General features: G+C 38.9%; 1 pseudogene across 1 annotated transcript; it reads left to right on the top strand.

Moving 5' to 3' along the window:
- Positions 1-1,838: 1,838 nt before the first annotated feature.
- On the top strand, positions 1,839-20,812 carry LOC149811310 (retinoblastoma-related protein-like; annotated as a pseudogene). The gene is made up of 14 exons (XR_016428616.1): positions 1,839-2,084; positions 8,908-9,000; positions 9,160-9,226; positions 9,334-9,513; positions 9,599-9,790; positions 9,922-10,789; positions 11,452-11,608; positions 11,714-11,786; positions 12,006-12,182; positions 12,301-12,420; positions 12,517-12,660; positions 13,193-13,281; positions 20,066-20,181; positions 20,288-20,812. The product of XR_016428616.1 is annotated as a retinoblastoma-related protein-like (transcript).
- The last annotated feature ends 639 nt before the right edge of the window (positions 20,813-21,451 follow it).

Genomic DNA, 21,451 nt, shown 5'->3' with positions numbered 1-21,451 from the left:
CCCTCTATATCCAAGATTATGAAGTCTACAAGGAAGTAAAAATCCTTGACCTTGACCAAAACATTCTCAAGAATCCCTCGTGGGACTTTGATCGATCTGGCTGCCAACTGCAGGGTCATCGATGTAGGCTTCATCTCCTTTAACCCAAACACATCATAGAAAAAACCTGGCAAGATGTTTACATTTTCTCCAAGGTCGAGCAAGGCACGCTCGATAGTGATGTCCTTTATGACGATGAGATAATCAGAGCCCTTGGGTCCTTGAGCTTAGGAGGAGTTTGGTGTTGTAACACCGCACTGACCTGCTTAATAAGATAAATCTTCTTCGGCACATTGAACCTTAACTTCCTCTTCTACGTACAAAGCTCTTTCAAAAACTTTGCATATGCAGGGACTTGTTGTATGGCATTTAGCAAGGGGAGGTTAATCTGAACGTGCTTGAAAATCTCAAGCACCTTTTGCATCTTCACCCCTTGCTTGTTAAGCGACTTTGGTTTTTCTAAAACTTCAAGAAAGGGGGTCTTAGGTATGTATGATTTAGAAGGCCCAGGTAGTGAAACCCTCCTGCTTTTCTGGGGTGTATATGAAGGGACTGACAATTCATTAATCTATCTCTCACTTTTTGCTGCAGTTTCCCTGGTTCTATGGAACTCCTTCCCGCTCCTAAGGTTGGTAATCGCCTAGGGCTACTCTTGGTGTGCATCAATCATGTATAGGCCATGAATGAGTTTCTTACTCCTAGGGTTGATCATGGGTTGTCTAGGCAATGTCCCCTCACTTCGCCTGCTTAGCACCTCGGCAAGCTGTCCCATTTGAGTTTTCAACTTCACAATGGACTGGGTATGAGAATTCAGGTTTGCCTTGATGTCTGAAAAGTCCTAAAGCATTTTATCCTCAAAAGTTTGGCTAGATGTAGGCTCATGGGACTAAGGTTGACTAAATGAGGGTTAGGCTTGAGGAAAGTTGGGTCTTTGATATCACGACTGGTAGCCATCTGGTCTGGGTTGGTTTTGGGAAGGGACAGGGGGTTCTTGTGGATTTCTCCATGAGAAGTTGGGATGGTTTCGCCAACTTGGGTTATAGGTGTTTGAAAATGGGTTGGGCGTGGGCTTGGCGAAACTTTGTGCCACCTGAATTTGCTCTTGCACAAATTCAGGATATTGTCGCGCCACGGGACAATCAAAGACATGGTGTGCAGGGTTAGCACACAATGCGCACACCTGTATGGCCGGTGAGGGATTCGACAATAACTGATCCAATTTCTGGGTCAGTATGTAGACTTTGTTTTGCAACTCAAGGTGTGTCCCTATCTTGTACATGCCAACCTTCTTCGCTCTAACTGAGGCAGGTGTTGTCCTTTCAACTTGAGAGGTCAAAGCGTTATGCATAGAATTTTCACTTAGGGTCTCGAACAAGGCCCAAGCTTCATCCTCACTCTTAAGCATGAAAGTGCCCTCACAAGTTGCATCAACCATTTGATGATTCTTCTTAGTCAGCCCGTTATAAAAATATTGCACCAGTTGCCAACAGAGCACCTGGTGGTGGACACTTTGAGAGAAGATCTTTCATCCTCTGCTAAGTTTTTTGGAATTATTCTTCTTCAATTTGCGTAAAACTGGTGATAGCCTTATGAAATTGGTTCGTCTTATCAATTGGGAAATATTTCTTCAGAAATTTTTTCTGCATCCGGTCCCAAGTGGTAATCTGAACTGTATCCAAAGACTTCAGTCAGTGCTTAGCTTTATCTTTGAGGGAGATAGGGAAAATAGTTAATCTCAACGCATCATCTCCAAAATTATTGATCCGCACAGTAGAGCAGATCTCTAGAAACTCGTTGAGATGGCGGTAGGGATCCTCATTGTTAAGGCCGTAAAAAGAGGATATTATCAGTATGGCATTGGCCTTGGTTTCAAACTGATTCGCTCTTACATCAGGTCTCGCGATGCAGGAGGCGGAAGTATATTCATTAGGAATGAAATACTCCCTCAGAGGACGGGTAATCTGTTGATCCTCCGCCATGAGGTTGGATCTGCAGGCTCACCTAATGATGGATTCTGGGTCCTCTGTAGGTTTAATGAGCTCAAGGTGAAATGAATGTCTCCCTTATGTACACCTTGGGTAGAGACTAGTGTAGCAATCGTCCTAATGGTTGGTTTTCTAACTATCCTAGCGCGCAATCATGATCAAACCACATCACGAAAGCAAGCAAAAATAAAATAACAGAAAGCTATAAATAAACAACCACCACTCAATGCGGATATAGAACTTTAAAGCAATCTACATGCATAGTCACCTAAGAGGGTATCCTAATAGGTAGGTCGTACAATAAAAACAACAGGCTCTATGTTTTGCACTCTATGTCGTTCTAGCAATCCTAAATAAATTAACAAAAGCAAACTAAACAACCCTAAATATCAACATAAAATTAAACTAAACGATCCTAAATAATTAACAAAAATAAACTAGTATTCCTAAATAAACGCAAAAAAGGCAATAAAGTGGGTACTGAGTTTTTAAATCACCGTTCTCCCGGAACGACGCCAAAAATTTTGATGCAACTTTTCATAAAAGTATTTAAATTTTTTTTTAATAAAAATCGTTTATGCAAACCGTGCACAAAATCTTAAAATTCTGATTCACACTAGCGGTGAAGTCTGAGTCGAACACAGAGAACGTGTTTAAAAGCTTTTGAACCTCACACAAAGACAAGTTTTATTGCCTTGGGAAAAGAAACAAATCAAACATTCTACCCTATTACAAAGGGCTCAAGCAAAAAATAAAAATTATTACAACTCAACTTAAATCAAATGGCCTGTGGCCCAAAAAAATAAAACAAAGAAAAGCAAAAATCTGTAGGGCGTTGTTCCTTCGCGGTCTAGCTTCCTTTCTCTTCGCACGGGCACGACCCTAGCGAGATCAATTCCTTCGCACACAGAGGTTCACCTGCAAAGCACAAGAAGCAAATAGAAAACAAAAGAAAACGCAGAAATACGATTTCTAAAATAATAAAGGATAGTTATAAAGAATAAACAAAAATCAATTCTAACTATAACAATTATTAAAATATCTAACTAAGTAAATACGTAACGAACCAAAAGAATCTAAGTAACTAACTATAAAAGAAATTAAAACAATCTAAACTAACTAACTATGACATATTAAATCAAAAAATTAACTATAAAAGACGTTGAAATAATCTAACTAATTACCAAAGAAAAGAAATAAAACTAATCTAATCTAATCTAACTATGAGAAAGATTAAAACAAATCTAACTAGTAAAAAAACAATCTAAATGACTAACACAGCAAATTAAAATATTTCGACTAACTAACACAGACAATTAAAATATGCAGGCCTGAAAACAAAATGTGATCAACATGATCAGATCTGACGATTGGTGTGATTTGCAGTTCATGCACAGGTGCACGCTTTTACCAAAACATTAAAAAAATGAACAGATCACTGCACGCTATGATCGATCGGTGTTTCAAGAGGAAGAACGTGCAGGCCGTAGATCTGATCGTGTTCTAGAAACTTCAAGATTCACACCCACTACAACGTTTGCTCTACCATATACGTTGTTCTGCGCGATTTAAAAAAAAATCACGTGAACAACGATATTAATCAAATCTGATTAGAAGAAAAACTTTTTGATGCTAAATCTGTTTTAACAGAAATTAATTTCCTTTGCGTGAAGAATTACAGATCAAAAAATCGTGATCTGCAATACACGCAAATCTGCATGATTTGCAGTTTACATTTTTCTAAAAAAAACAATAGCGTGATTAAAAAAATCACACAGTAGTGTCAGATTGAGATTTGCGTAAATCTGATCCTTTAGGCACTTCGCAAAAATCAAACAACCCTGCATGAATATGCAGATCATGCAGGTTTGTTTGCAGGCCTTCAAGAAGTTAAAATATACTGTGTTTTTCAAAAAAAAAAGAATTCATAATATTAATTGAAACAAAAATAAAAGACAATAGGATAACTACACGTTGTAATGTATTATATCTACTCCTAACCTAATATGTAGAAAACGAAAATCAAAACCAAGCTATCTTAGAAACAACACGACTGCAGGAAATAAAATATGATGTATGTAATGCTAAAATACGTTTTTATGCATGCGACAAGCTAAAATAAATTTAAACTAAATATAAATCAAATAAAGAGATGGGGAAGAAGAAACGAACCTCACAACCGCTTCCAATGGAGAGGTTGAGAAGAGAAGGGGTCGTAACTCATAGACAAATGCACGCTCCGATGATGAGGAAAGGATGACGGCGATAGACAGGATCGAAGAAAGGATGAAATAAAGGGAGGTTATATGTTACCCCCCCCCCCCCCCCCGAACAGGGCATCTCATGCTCGAGGGTCCCAAAAAGCACCACATATTTAAGCATGTGTGTCTCGTATCCCCATGTTTGTCAACATTAATTAGCGTTGGAGTTTGATGCGATTGCAAAGACTTAAGTACCCTCTACTCCATTGGTGCAAAAAAAAATGACGATTCTAGAAAATGAGTGGTTGTAAAGACTTAAGTGCCCCAAAGATGATTATTTAAGACCCAGTCTCTGCACTGCAAGATTATCTGAGAAGGAAATCTCCCCTGGAGGAGGCCATGAACATCAGCCCTCTCACTCTTTCTCTCCCTTCTCTTTCTGCTTCTGTGCACATCCAGTAGAAGATCATACATTGCTCCATCAAGCACCGACTGACCTGCACATTGACAAGAGTGGGTCCGGGGGCTCCCCCCCGACACGGGTCCCGCTGCGCGGTCAGCGGGCGAGGGTCCAGGGGGGTCTGCCTCTGGCGGGGAGCAGCGCCCCCCGGACCAATTTTTTTTAGGCCTTGTATAATTTTTTTTATTTTCTTTCCCTCATTTAACTATCGAAAAAGAGCAATAAAGTGTTTTGTTTAATCGTGGGGCTCATGTTTCCTTCGGTTGTTTCTTGCTTGAGGTTTTCGTAACACCCCTTCCCACGATTTTTTTATTTTTCTTTTTCTGTTTCTTTTCCATGATTTTTTTAATGACTCCCCTACAACGATTTTTAGTGTTGTTGGGTCTCCAACAAGCCCCACAGCGATTTATAGTGTTGTTCGGTCTTTCAACAGCGATTTGTAGTATTGTCGGGTATCCAACAAGCCCAACAATGATTTATAGTGTTATCCGGCCTTCCAACAACAATTTGTAGTATTGTCGGGCATTCCTACAGCGATTTGTAGTATTTTCAGGTCTCCAACAAGCCCCACAACGATTTATAGTGTTATCCGATCTTCCAACAATGATTTATAGTGTCTTCCGCAAATCACTATAGCGATTTGTAGTGTTTTTTTGTCTCCATCGAGCCCCATAGCGATTTATAGTGTTGTTGGATCTCACTATAGCGATTTGTAGTGTCTTCCGCAAATCACTATATCGATTTGTAGTGTTATTCAGTAAGCAAATCGTTGTAAATCGCTACCCGAATTAGGACCAACTTATCAATGTCATATCTCCCTAACCGGAGGTCATATTACAAATCGCTATAGTGATTTGCGGAAGACACTACAAATCAATGTTGGAAGACCGGATAACACTATAAATCGTTGTGGGGCTTGTTGGAGACCCCAAAACACTACAAATCGCTGTAGGAAGGCCCGACAATACTACAAATCATTGTTGGAAGACCGAACAACACTATAAATTGTTGTGGGGCTTGTTGGAGACCCAACAACACTAAAAATCGTTGTAGGAAGGCCCGACAATACTACAAATCATTGTTGGAAGACCGGACAACATTATAAATCGATGTGGGGCTTGTTGGAGACCCAACAACACTAAAAATCGTTGTAGGGGAGTCATTGAAAAAATCATGGGAAAGAAACAGAAAAAGAAAAATAGAAAAATCATGGGAAAGGGTGTTACGAAAACCTCGAGCAAGAAACAAACGAAGGAAACATGAGCCCCACGATTAAACAAAATGCTTTATTGCTCTTTTTTTATAGTTAAAAGAGGAAAAGAAAATAAAAAAATTATACAAGGCCCAAAAAAAATTTAGTCTAAGGGGTTGCGCCCCCTGGACCCTCACCCGCTGACCGCGCAACGGGACCCGCGCCGAGGGGGAGCCCTCGGACCCCCCTTCTATAAGGGCAAAAACTCTAAATCAGGCTCCACAACTCATCAAGTTGAATGATGCTACCCACGCTGGGAGCAACCCCCTAACCCCCTCCTGTAAGGGCAAAAACTATGAATCATGCTCCACAACTCATCAAGTTGAACGATGCTACAGTCAGTATGCAGGTCAGTCGGTGTTTGATGGAGCAATATAGGATCGTCTACTGGATGTGCACAGAAGTAGAAAGAGAAGGGAGAGAGTGTGAGAGGGTTGATGTTCATGGCCTTCTCCAGGGGGAACTCTTTGCCTCCCTTGATTTCTTATCTAGAGAGAGAGGGTTTTACAGTGTTTTACAGAGAAGGAAGAAGAAGAAAATGATGATGAAAAGTTCAAACAGACATTTTTTATGACTCAGGTTCGTTTCACCGAATGACCATCGGATCGCCGGCTCACCATCGGATCGTCAGCTCACCATCAGCGAAACGATTAAGGTTTGTTTCGCTATGTAGACTTTGAAGAGTCAACATCATCCTCGACTTTCTGGATGGAGGACATGTTTATCCTTTTTTTGAACCGTTTGTTTTTTCTTTTTTGAATGAAGGGCATTTTTGTTATTTTCTCAAATTGTCGTTTTATGAGAAGAATAACAAGAAAGGGTACTTAAGTCTTTGCAACCACACCAGACTCCAATGCTAAGTGATGTCAACATACACGGGAATACGAGCCCTATGTGCTTGTATACGTGGTGCTCATTCATACCCCCGAACACAGACGTGGGATTCAGTGAATCATCGGGGGAGAACATACTCCACCCTCCCTAGGAGAAGAGAAGAAAAGTGAGAGAGCCGACGCTAGAGAGAGAGAGAGAGAGGTGAGAGGGAAAGAGAAGAGAAGGAGAGAGAGGGGCTGGCGTTTTTCCCAAGGGAAGACGCCACCTCTCCTAATTTAATACTATTTATAACAACTATTTTCTAAACACTCTACCTAATTTTATAAAATTCCTAAAACTATCTTTTCTAAAAAGTATTTTGAAAAGAAAGCTATTAAAAGAAATCAAATATTTAAAAACATTCAGGTGAACTCCATTTTGTGCGATTTTTTCTCTTTTTGAAAATTAATCAATGCCCTGGAAAACGTTGATAAATATGGGTAATTAATCCATTTTCGTGATGAATCATGCACAAAAACGTGTATCTAATATGCATAGGATTATGCATGATCAATAATGCTAAGTAGTTGTTGCCACCTATTTTTTTGTAAATTGTGGAAGTTGGATGCTTGACATATGTAGCCAATGCTTATTTGTCTGGGGTTACTGCTTTGATCCCATCTTTTGCATTTCTTATGGTGAAGCAGGGATTTGAAAGAGTACTAACACTGAGTAAGTTGATTAGTCATCCATATCAAGTCAATCGTAGTAGTTGACCCCTCAAGAGTTTTTAAATCAGTTGACATAAATCATATTCCAATAAGATGTGGCATTAAATAAATAAATACATATGCACAAAGAAATAAATTTATTTTGGAATAGTTTGTTGGATTCTTAAAATTTATGTACACAAAAGAAACGATATGCACCTGTTTAATCTATAGGTGTATATGGCGTAATTTTGGTTGTTGAGGATATTGTTCCGTCATCTCTCATAATGCAGATAATCCTCTTTTTTAAGTGTTTCTTTACTAGTGATAAACAAGTTGAGTTGCGAAATCCGAGGTTGAAAAACAACTCTTAAACTTGAGATGCTGAGTTTTTCCCTTTTGGGTAGAATTGTAGGCATAGGCTCAAATCGATTCTTTTCATTATCCATAAATACTTTTTAACCAGCTACTATTGATTTTGTCGTTGAGATTGTATTCAACGGGGGGTTATTACAGTCTCTACATTTCAATAGTGAGGTGAAGCAGCTGGACCTGGTTCTGCAAAAGGAAATCTTGTGGGTCCAATACCACTCTTACTTAGGGATGGGCATTGGGCCGGCCCGACCCGTTTAGAGCTCGGCCTGTCAGGCTTTAAATACAGCCCAGCCCCTGACATGGCCCGGCTCATTTACTAACGGGCTGGGTTTGGGCTTGGTTCTTAACGGGCACAGGTTTGAAGAGCATCCTAGGGCCCGGTCCGGCCCAAATCCATTTGTAAATAGTAATAATTAACAAGTTCCCAACTTTCCATGCACCCAATTAATTATCTTTCTACTTTCCATAAAATTAACATAATTAATCAGGCAAATAGTAATAATTACCAAGTTACTATGTACATAGTTAATTTTTATATTATTAAAAAATTAATAAATAACTCAGGCTCATGGGGCCGGCCTGGTAGCCTGCTGGCTGGACCAGGCCCGACCCACGTATATAACAGGACAGGTTTCAGCCCGGTACCTAATGGGCCCGGGCCTAAAACCTTGTCCCAAACCCGGCCCACCATGGGCCGGGTCGGCTTGCCCATCGGGCCACTCGGCCCGTTGCCCACCCCTACTCTTACTATCCAGATTTTGGCAACCGAAGATTGTGACAGTCTGGTTTTCCTTGGACCAGGCTGTCTCTCTCTTTCTCTCTCTTCAAAAGAAAAATCTTCTTCGTGCCATTTTATTATGGGGTTTTTATGTTTCTATAGACCAGTTGTTGCTACTTGGGATTCGCTTAGCATCTTTCTTTACTGAATCAGGCTAATAGTAATTTGCTTTTTCCTCCTTTTGTGCAAAGGTACTACAAACGTGCATACATGGACCTGTTCTTGCCTAGTGGACTTGAAAAGAAACAGTCAGAACTTTCTGGCAGTCAGAGCCACGTTCCTGATTATCTTTGATTTGGATGGTTGCTCTTCCTTTCCTTGCGTATTCATTCATTCAGCCGATTCATGGACTTGGTGACCTGTACAAATGGAATAATTTCAATATTGGTTGGTCATTAAAAACTGCAAACCTGCTTCTCCTTTCTTCATCTTTGTTTTTTCAAAGTACTCTTCCAAATCAAATCTACTAAAAGAAACCATTATTTTCCATGCTGTTTTCACGGTACCAGGATAAGCACGAAATTGTGTTAACTATATTTATTTCAGGCCATTCTCATAATTCATGTTCCTGTTCAATTCAGAAAATTTTCCCTTCATGATACTTCACGCTTTGGTAATCATCCTTAAAACTCCTTGCATTTGTGTTGTAACTTTTCTAATTCTTGGTTAAAAGTTTTTGAGGGTTCAGTCAAAACTTACGTTGTGGTGTATTAATAGTAGTGAGGAAGTATGATAAGGGTGTGGATCTTTTTGCCTCTCTATGTTATACTTATCATACCTCAGAGGATGATCTGAAGAAAACCATGGAGAAAGCTAATAATTTGATAGTTGAAATTTTGAAAAAAAAAACCTGTCCTGCTTCAGAATGCAATGCAGAGGCTCTTGATGATATTGTTACTGGTATATTATATCTGCCTTATTATTTCTTTCTTAAGCACAGTTGGATCTTGTGTGGAAATCTTTTAAATGGTGATGTGTTCTTCAGATGGTTTCACCTATTTTGAAGATTTAATGGAGGATCACTTGTTGTCATCAAGTATGCAAACTATAGAAAAAAGATTATGAAGATGCAATTCGTGATACTGGTGAGCTAGATGAGCGTGTGTTTGTGGATGAGGACAGTTTATTTGGAACTGGAAGTTTGTCAGGAGGTGGGATGAACATAAGTGGGTCTAAGGTCTGTTGCTTTGAACTAGTTCTTGCTTCCAAGGTCTGACTGTTTCCGGCAGTACTTCTCTTAATATAAATATTCTAAGTATCCATTTAGTTTTCGTTTGATGCTTATAAATTAATATTTTGCAACATAAGTTTGAATCATTTGCCTCACCAACAAAGACATTAACAAGCCCGCCATCGCCTCCAAGTTCTCCTCCATCTTCAACTATGAACAGTAATGCAGCTAACTCAAAACTGGCACCTACACCAGTAAGCATAACCATGACTACTGCCAAATGGCTCAGGACAGTCATTAGTCCCCTGCCCTCAAAGCCTTCACCAGAACTGTAGCAGTTCCTATCATCATGCGACAGGGACTTAACTGATGATGTTACACGTCGAGCTAACATAATCTTAGAGGTGGTATTCCCCAGCTCTGTTCCTGGAGAGAGATGTATTGCTGGAAGTTTGCAAACTGCAACACGAATGGATAGCATATGGGCAGAACAAAGAAGGATGGAAGCACTAAAGTTATATTATAGGGTTCTTGTTGCTATGTGTAGGGCAGAATCTCAGACATTGCATAGTAACAATTTGACATCATTGCTAACAAATGAGAGATTTCATAGGTGCATGCTTGCTTGCTCTGCTGAATTGGTTTTAGCGACACATAAAACAGTGACTATGATGTTTCCTGCCGTCTTGGAAAGAACTGGTATTACTGCTTTTGACTTGAGTAAGGTGATAGAGAGTTTTGTTAGACATGAAGAAACTCTTCCTAGGGAGTTGAAGCGACATCTCAATTCTTTGGAAGAGCGATTTGTAGAGAGTATGGCATGGGAAAAGGGCTCCTCAATGTACAACTCTCTAATTGTTGCAAAACCAGCTCTAGCTGCAGAGATAAATCGGTTGGGACTGCTGGCAGAACCAATGCCATCATTGGATGCTATTACAATGCAGCACATCTCCACTGGAAGTCTACAAGTTCTGCCTGCTCTGCCAAAACATGAAACTTCACCTGGTAAGTGTACGTCTGAATTTCTGTATGAAAACAGCGTCATGTTTAGTCCTGTTTGTTTGTGGGTTTGCTATGTGTCTGTACAATAGCACTTTCTAGTTCCATGTGATTGCTTTGTTGCTCATCTATGTATAACAGCAAACTCTGGTCCTCTTATGTTTCACTTTCACTATTATCTTATTCTTTTGGACCAGTCATGGGCTTGCGGCTACCTTCTAGTTTCTAGTCTGTGAGCCATATCTGTCTTGCTTATGCATTGATCTTCTCCACACAATTTGAATCTTCAGTCTCTTTTATCTTGAGATTTTGTTTTTTACCACAAAAAATTTGAAGCCGGTGATTAACAACTTGTTTATTTCATCTTGAAATTCATGAGAAACAGAGCTAATAAGATTGCCTTTTGTTATATCATAATGTATATCTCTGGAGTATTGTTAGTTATTTGCTGTTGGTATTTGTGCAAATTCCTGATATCGGTCTGCTTAACTTCTGAATGATAGTAGCTTGTTTTTGGATGATACTTGCCTATACTTGCTTGTTAAGTTCTCCTGTTTCTGAATATTTCTTGTCCTGCTTTTGAATTACTTTCATTCCTTTATTAGTGATGCAACATGGGGTTGATTGTGTGCCTAAATGATTTCTTTTGAACGTATCGACTGGATCAGATAATCATGCTTCAATGTCTCCAAAAAGAGTCAGCATAGATCCTGTGGGTGTTTTAGTAGAGAGTAATTCTTTCACATCACCAGTTAAGGAGCACCTTGTGAGCTTCACCTGTTTCAAATCAAAGTTGCAGCCTCCTCTACAGTCAGCTTTTGCTAGGTATCGGGGTGATATGTACTGATTCTTATTGTCATTCTCAAGGCTTTCTATCTCCTTGTTGACTTTGTGCTGAGATCCACCTTGGAAATATTTGTTTCTTGATAGTCCAACACGACCAAATCCTGCAGAAGCTGGTGAAATGTGCGCTGAGACAGGGATCAATGTTTTCTTTAGAAAGGTCACTGAATATCTGCTTCCAACTTTATCTCTTTTCATTAATAACAGTGATAAAATTGTTTTTTTTGCATCATGGTCAAGCATAGATATGTATAGATTTTGACATGTATAGATTTTGACTACTTGATATGAATCTTCATCTGTAGAAGATTTTATGACATCTGGATATTTTGTTTTTCATTTCACTGATTTAAAATGTATCACCAATGACCAATCACAGGTCCTCAAATTGGCGGCTATTAGAATCAAAAGCTTGTGTGAAAGATTACAACAACCTCATGCTGTCATGGAGAGTGTTTACAGTCTCATCCAGCAGATTCTTAACCGTCAGACAGTTCTTTTTTTCAATAGGCATATTGATCAGCTTATTCTCTGCAGCCTTTACGGGGTGTCAAAGGTCTGTTCAGAAAAACACTGGAAAAGATTGGTTTGGTTTATTCAGTGGTTGGTTCCTTTCTGAGATATTTTTGTTCATTAGAGACAATTTCTTTCTAATACCATGTTTATTGTTGCAGATATCAAATTTAAGCTTGACATTTAGAGAGATCATTTTTAACTATAGAAAGCAACCACAATGTAAACCTCAAGTTTTTCGCTATGTCTTTGTGGATTGGCCATCAAGCAGTCACAACGGGGTACTAATTCCACTTTTTGCCCTTACAAGCATAATAGGGAGTCCATTATCTGTCAACTAGACTCGCATGTGCTAATTTGTTAAGGTTTGGATACAGAGAACAGGGCAGGAGCATGTTGATATATAATTACATTCTATAATGAGCTGTTTGTCCCAGCGGTAAAACCTCTCCCTGTGGAGCTTGGCCCTGCAGTAACTCCCACTAAAGTTGGTCGAATATCTGAAGATAACAAGACTGATGGTACTATCACCTCTGGGTAGGGGTGGCAATCGTGTCGGGTTGGCGGGTCAGCATACCTCAACCCGAACCCGACCCGTTTATTAAACGGGTCGGTTGTGGCAAACACGAACCCGGCCCGTTTAATAAACGGGTAACCCGACACGACCCGCCAACCCATTTAATAAATGGGTTGGGTCGGGTAAATGGGTTCTCAGGTTCGCAGGTCAGGTTGGCGGGTTGGGTTGGCGGGTCGACGGGTTGGCGAGTCGGGTTGGCGGGTTGACCCGCCCTCCTAACCCGTTTATTAAACGGGTCAGCTGGGTTGGCGGGTTGGCATACCCCCAACCCGAACCCGAACCGTTAAATAAACGGGTTAGGCGGGTCGACCCGTTTATTAAACGGGTTGGCTTAAGCCCAACCCGAACCCGCCTAAGAGGCGGGTTGGCGGGTCGTGTCAGGTTTTGCCACCCCTACCTCTGGGTAGGTGTCTCTAGATCATAACTGGTTAGACATTTTAAGTTACTGTTATTTTTATAAACAGGATCATCTTGAGTGCCACTGTTTCCTAGTCTTCCAGACATGTCCCCGAAGAAAGTGTCTGCATCACATAATGTTTATGTCTCCCCTCTGAGATCATCAAAGGTAGGCCTATGCAATTTATTTTATCTGTATTAAGAGTTTTTGGTGAACATCTCTCATTGCTCTATGACAGCAGATTTGGCTTTAAGTATGTTTGGGTATTTTTTCTTTTTCACAATTTAACTGCGATATCATAATTCAGGATTCTTATATAGTAGATAGGTGACTTAGAAAGCTTCAAGTTGTCATACTGGTTATTTGGGTATTGTTATTATTAGCCGATTGTCAATTTGTCTGTTTATCTGCAGATCATATAAGAGAAGATGATTCTGTAGATGAGGACTAGATGTTTAATTTGGAAACATGTTATTGGCTTCAATCATAGCAGGATATCTATCTAGATGATGGGAAATTTAAGAAGCTTATGTTTCAAATTATTTTAGCCATAACACAGGATATTGTATTCTGTTTTTCTCTTATTTGCTTAAAAGGGAAAGAGCTGGGAACATAGAGAATGGGAAACTTAAACTCATTTTCAATTGGTGAGGTAGATTACCAAATCTACACAAATTATCACCTATTTATAGATGACTGCATAAGTCTTGATTATTAATGCATTTCAGATACTGCTTACAGTATATATATATATATATATATATATATATATATATATATATATATATATATATATGCTCGTTCCAAGTTGGAAGTACCATTTGGACAAATAAGAATCCCCTTCCTTACATGATTTCTTCTTCATATAGATAGATATAGGATCTACGGAGCAATTACCTAGAAGTGCATGTAAGGAAGGGGATCTATGTACTTCTAAGTAATTACTCCATAGATCCTATATCTATCTATATGAAGAAGAAATCATGTAAGGAAGGGGATTCTTGTTTGTCCAAATGGTACTTTGAACTTGGAATGAGCATATATATATACAACAACAACAACTACGCCTTCATCCCAAAACAATTGGGGTCGGCGATATGAACCAAAAAAGAAAATCATTATGGGTCTTCCACATGAATCCTTCTCCTCCAATCATTTCTATCCAATGCCATGTCCTCGGTGAGGCACCGAGGTTCAAAGCATTCATATCCTTTTCTATCATCTCCATCCAAGTCTTCCTAGGCCTACCCCGACCTCTTTTAACTAATATATTTTTCCATTTCTCCATCCTTCTAACTGGAGCATCATTAGGCCTTTGCCGAATATGTCCAAACCACCGTAAACGATTCTCTCTCATCTTATTTTCAATGGATGCAATGCCTACCTTCTTACGTATCTCCTCGTTCTGAATCTTATCTTTTATTGTATTTTCACACATCCATCTAAGCATACGCATCTCAGCTATACTCATTTTTTAAATATGATATCTCTTAGCAGCCCAACATTTCGTACCATATAGTAAAGCGGGCCTAATAGTCGTCCTATAAAACTTTTCCTTCAACTGCAATGGCATTCTACGATCGCACAACACTCCAGTTGCACTTTTCCATTTCATCCACCCAACCTTTATCCTATGATTTACATCTCCATCAATTTCTTCATACTTTTGAATGATAGATCCCAAATATTTGAAACAATCATCCACCGGTATTTCTTGCTCACCAAGCTTCACTACACTCTCATCACTACTTCGTTGCTTACTAAACCGACATTCCATATATTCTGTCTTACTCTTACTCAACTTAAAACCTCTTGCTTCCAATGTCTGTCTCCATAATTCTAACTTAGCATTAACCCGAGCTCTAGACTCATCAATCAAAACAATATCATCAGCAAACAACATACACCACGACACATTTTCTTGAATTGATCTCGTAAGCTCATCCATCACTATAGCAAATAAGAAAGGGCTTAAAGCAGATCCTTGATATAACCCAACCGTTATAGGAAAATTGGTTGTCACCCCTCCACAAGTGCAGACATTGGTTACTACTCCTTCATGCATATCTTTAATTATACTAATGTACTTGAGAGAAACACCTTTCTTCATCATTGTCCACCAGAAAACGTCCCTAGGTACTCTATCGTATGCCTTCTCCAAATCAATAAAAACCATATGCAAATCTTTGTTCCTCTCTATATATATCTCAATAAATTGTCTAAGAAGATGTATAGCTTCCATAGTTGATCTTCCAAGCATAAAACCAAATTGATTCTCCGATATTATGACAACCTTCCTCAACCTACTCAATCACCCTCTCCCAAAGTTTCATAGTATGACTCATGAGTTTTATATCACGATAGTTTGTTCAATATTGTATATCACCCTTATTCTTATATAGAGGCACCAAAGTACTCTTCCTCCACTCATTAGGCATCTTATTTGTCCGCCAAATCTTGTTAAAAAGATTTGTCAATCATTCTAAACCTTTCTCTCTCAAGCATTTTCAAGCCTCAATAGGTATACCATCTGGGCCAACTGCCCTTCTTGATTTCATTTTCTTCAAAGCCTCTGCAATTTCTTTCTTTTGAATCTTGCGCATGTCACGATTCATCTCATGAAAAGGAATGGAGAAGTCTCCAAGATCCTGAGCATGACTTCCATTAAATAGCTTATCAAAATAATTTTTTCATCTCTCCTTAATCTCATCATCTTTGACTAAAACCCTTTGCGTTTTATATTTGATACATCTAACCATACCCAGATCACTCGATTTCCTATGCAAGCCTATAAATATCCTTCTTGCCCTCTTTGGTATCCAACTTGACATAAACCTCCTTATATACCTCATCTCTCACATTTCGAACTACTTTTTTAGCTTTCTTCTTTGCTATCATATACTTCTTCAAATTCTCATTATCACAACTCTTACTTAGATTTTTATAACACTCTCTTTTAACCTTAATAGCTAATTTGACATCCTCGTTCCACCATGATATATCCTTACCTAGCGGTGCATCGCCTTTAGACTCACCCAATACCTCCTTAGCCACCCGCTATCTTACTCCACATTGATTCTGAATCATCCTTGACACACCAATCAGCTTTCTTAACTACCTGCTCTACAAACATTCCTTGTTTAGCTCCTTTCAGTGCCCACCACTTAATTCTAGGATCTATCCTATGTCTATCCCTTTTGCGGCATTGTCTAATTCTAAGATCTAAAATTAAGACTTTATGTTGTGCAGCTACACTTTCTCCTGGTATAACCTTACAATCGATGCAACAACCCCTATCTCTCTTTCTAAGTAGGAAAAAATATATCTGACTCGTATTAACCCCACTTTTAAATGTTACTAGGTGAGACTCCCTCTTCCTAAATCAAGTGTTTGCTAAGATCATATTATAGGACAAACAAAAATCTAAAATCTTTTCTCCACTTTCATTTCTTTCTCCTATATCATATCCTCCATGGATACTCTCAAATCCATCCCTACTAATGCCTACATGTCCATTAAGGCCACCGCCGATGAAAAGCTTTTCTCCGTAAGATATCCCTTGTACTACTCCATCTAAATCTTTCCAAAATTGTCGCTTAATAAAATCATCTAAACCTACTTGAGGTGTATAAACACTAATAATATTAATAATATATGTACCTAATACTAATTTAATAAGTAAAATCCTATCACCCTTCCTACGGACCTCAACTACATTATCTATAAACTCACGACTCATAACAATCCCTACTCTATTCTTATTCATATTTATTCCTGTATACCAAATCTTATATCCCCAAGGTTCTATCACTTTTGTTTTCTCACCTACCCATTTGGTCTCTTGTAAACATAAAATATCAATCTTTCTCCTACACATAACATCTACTAACTCTACCAACTTACCAGTTAAAGACCCTATGTGGCTAACCTAATTTTATGGTCTTGGACTAACTTCTTTACCCCCACCCGTCCAACAAAGTGAGAGAACCATTGCCTATTTGACACCACACCTGGGCGTCGGTGTGACACATCGCTTCTGGGCGACGACCTAGCAACCCTTGCCCATTTATCACTGCCTTCGGGCCTATAGAGTACAGCGCGTCGCTCAGTAGGGAACGCCCCCAACGAAATTCTCATATTGGTTCATATTCATAGGGTATGACTAAGTTTTTATGTTGGTTGTCACTGGCCTACTGCAACCCTCCTCCTTTATCCGGGCTTAGGACCGGCAGTGTATAACTAAACAATTATACACAGGCAGAGTTAACGAGCATATATATATATATACACACACACACACACATTTATATTCTGTCATCAATGAAATAAATGCTAAGGACATTTTAACCATTTTATTTGACCAAACCATGACCAACTAATCGATCTTAGGCCCAGGCATATCTTTGCGATAAATATGACAAATTCAGTTAATTGTAATAAATGAAAAGTTAAGGTTTTCTTTAATAGGTGATGAGTAAGAGATTTTGTTATCTACCCCAATTATTATGCCTCATATTCCATAATAAAGAATTATCAAAGGGTTTTCTTAGAGGATATATTTTTCTCGTATTTTCTTAAAACTGAGAGAACCAAGAACCATGCAGATCTTTTCTACTGGTGGTGTGAGGGCTTTAGGGGGGGAAATCTGTCATTTTTTAGATAACCTACAGTATAAATACTTGCATCAGCCATTTAAAACTCAAATTTGAAAATGGTTGACCTGGCAAGTCAGTTTAACTTTGATTCTGTCAATCTGAATGTATAGGTGAAAATGGAGAACAGAAATACGTTGAACTATGACTAAGTAGAATCAATAAAATTAGTAAAAAGACTAGGCAAAATAGAAAAAATGATGTTTCTAACTCTAATGTTTCCATGAGAACAGGGACTAAATAAAGTTATGTTTGCATGCAAGCAATAGTTTGCAACATGTCAAGCAGGAAAAACTCACTAAATAATGAGTATATGATTAGAAGGGTTTTTCTTTCAAAAAGATGGTATTAAGAAATGAGTCATGGAAAAAGTTGATAAATAATATATGTGGCAAAATTCAGGTTTACTTCTCATAACAGATTATGTATGTGATTTTTTCTCTGAAAACCAATTCAGGGCATGGGAACCTTAGGACTCATATCCAAGACTCAATGTGATTTGCACCCAAGATTCGATAAAATTGGGTCTGAACTAGAGTAAATTTTCTAAATAGAAAATTTCCTGTTCTCAACCTTTTTTTGGTCAAAAAGAATATGCTGTCAACATTCTGAAAAAGCTGGGAGTTTCTTTTGTTTTTTGAATTCTAGAACTTTTATTGGAGAACACGTTTTATTGGAGGTTCGCTCACTATGGAACTTGGCAATCGTATATCAGCTGTGATGAATGCCAATTAAGAATATTCATTCGATGCTTTAAAAAGTAAATGAGATTAATCTAGATGGATTCTAAATGTTTAGTCTGGACTAATGGATATCCTGAGTGCATTTCTTTATCCTATGAAATTATATATTTAAAGTTCTAACCTAGGGACGTTCTCTGGTGGACAATGATGAAGAAAGGTGTTTCTCTCAAGTACATTAGTATAATTAAAGATATGTATGAAGGAGTAGTAACTAATGTCCGCACTTGTGGAGGGGTGACAACCAATTTTCCGATAACGGTTGGGTTACATCAAGGATCTGCTTTAAGCCCTTTCCTATTTGCGATAGTGATGGATGAGCTTACGAGATCAATTCAAGAAAATGTACCGTGGTGTATGTTGTTTGCTGATGATATTGTTTTGATTGATGAGTCTAGAGCTGGGGTTAATGCTAAGTTAGAATTATGGAGACAGACATTGGAAGCTAGAGGTTTTAAGTTGAGTAAGAGTAAGACTGAATATATGGAATGTCGGTTTAGTAAGCAACGAAGTAGGGATGGGAGTGTAGTGAAGCTTGGTGAGCAAGATATACCGGTGAATGATTATTTCAAATATTTGGGATCCATCATTCAAAAGTATGGAGAAATTGATGGAGATGTAAATCATAGGATAAAGGTTGGGTGGATGAAATGGAAAAGTGCTACTGGAGTGCTGTGCGATCGTAGAATGCCATTGCGGTTGAAGGGAAAGTTTTATAGGACGACTATTAGACCCGCTTTACTATATGGTACGGAATGTTGGGCTGCCAAGAGACATCATATTCAAAAAATGAGTGTAGCTGAGATGCGGATGCTTAGATGGATGTGTGGAAATACAATAAAAGATAAGATTCGGAACGAAGAGATACGTAAGAAGGTAGGTGTTGCACCCATTGAAAATAAGATGCGAGAGAATCGTTTACGGTGGTTTGGACATATTCGGCGAAGGCCTAATGATGCTCCAGTTAGAAGGTTGGAGAAATGGGAAAATATATTAGTTAAAAGAGGTCGGGGTAGGCCTAGGAAGACTTGGATGGAGATGATAGGAAAGGATATGAATGCTTTGAACCTCACCGAGGACATGGCGTTGGATAGAAATGATTGGAGGAAAAGGATTCATGTGGAAGACCCAAAATGAATTTCTTTTTTGGTTCATATCGCTGACCCCAATTGTTTTGGGATGAAGGCGTAGTTGTTGTTGTTGTTGTTGAAAGTTCTAACCTAGATGCTGAGCCACAAATGCATGGGTGCCAATAAGTTTTTAGTCATAAATGTTACATATCAAACTATTAGTGACTGCTAAATAAATTTATCCGTGGAAGTCAAGATATCTTAATACCAGAATGTATCATTGTAAGTTGAAAAGTGCTGGTGAATAAAGAGAAATCAGTCAAACCAAATATGTATACAGATGCCCTTTATCTTTTCATTCAACCTCACTTTAACGAGTTGATGACAGTATGCTGCATTGTAGCTTTAAGTTTTGTAATGAATTATAAGAAAATTTGGTTTATTATTTCCTCATCCTTACAGTTATATCCTTTCTTGATGGTTTATTCAGATGGACACGTTGATATCACACAACTCAAAGAGTTATTATGCCTGCGTAGGTGAGAGTACTCATGCATACCAAAGTCCTTCCAAGGACTTGACAGCCATCAACAACCAGTTGAACAGGTAAGATCATGATCGAGTGAAGCAAAAATCAGCTTAGTTTGCATTTCTGTTTCCATCATCTTTCTTTTTCTTCCCTGAAGATTGCTTCTTGTTTGCACTGATTTAGTGGTAGGAAAGTTAGCGGCAGGCTAAACTTTGATGAGGGTGGTCTGATCAGCGATTCCTTTGTTGCTGGTAGTCTCTATCCCCAAAATGGCAGCTCTGGTCCTGCTCTCGATGCTGCTAACTTGAGGTCACCGTTGAAGCACAAACAAACAGATAGGTAGTGCCCGAATCCATCCACCTTGTACTTGATCCTATTTCCTTTGCGTTCTTCATTTCTTGTTGTATACATGCCCTGTTAAATGTGGGCGTTCAAGGGGAAACAACAGTATATAGGAGTGGCATGGTGAGCTGCTGTTTCCTCTGGTGTGCTATATATATTGTAAGCACTGGAGCTCTTCTGTCCTAACCAACCTAATTTAATAATATCGTCTGATTTCTTGCCCACAAGTCGCAAAGTCTTGCTGAAGTAAAAATTCTTGATTGCGATCCCCTCTCTTCCCCCACTTGTAATATTCCGGAGCAATTGCCATGGTCAGTCAGGGAAGCCATGCCCTGGGTGCACGTGACAGTAGTATCGACATCATTTTGTATTGGAATGCTTTTAGCTATTTTGTTGCATAGCAGTTCTGGAAGATTTGAAACTCTTAGATGATGAAAAACACATAATTAGGATAAAAGAATTAAAGAATGGAATACCATAATGATATGCAAGATTTTGTTCAAGGATAAATTGTTTTTTGGGAAAAGTTTAATGTTTCCGAAGGATAGTTTGGGATGTTCTCAAATGGGTGCTGATGGTATGTCATAATGAAGTGATCCTTCGTGTGAAAGCTAGTGATTTTTTGGAATTAACGATGGAGATTTCCAAATGATTTCACTTTATGTGCAGCGCATTCAGCCACCCATCTTGGCATTTCCTGAAATGGGTGTCGTGTCTATCTTGAGAAATGTGGAGATGGATGGACATCAGCAGCGGTGGTGCGGCATGCTTAACCTCGGAAGTAAAGTCATTTAAGTGTTGCACAATAATAACATGGGAAGTGGCATTTCAGGAAGTTGCTGCCAAATCCAGGATTTGGCAGTTACCACCTCCTAGAGGTGGTGGCTGTCAATTCCATGCTTTAGTGTAAATACATCGCCACTTCTCATCCCAAATGCATTAACTCCCATCCCAGCTACCAGTTTCCAAACAGCCACCAGGTGGTAGTTTGACCAACTATTTGCC

Source organism: Nuphar pumila, chromosome 17 (genome assembly GCF_984573655.1).
Source record: "Nuphar pumila chromosome 17, dmNupPumi1.hap1.1, whole genome shotgun sequence".
NCBI classification, from domain to species: domain Eukaryota; kingdom Viridiplantae; phylum Streptophyta; class Magnoliopsida; order Nymphaeales; family Nymphaeaceae; genus Nuphar; species Nuphar pumila.
This window is presented reverse-complemented; position numbering and strand designations above follow the sequence as displayed.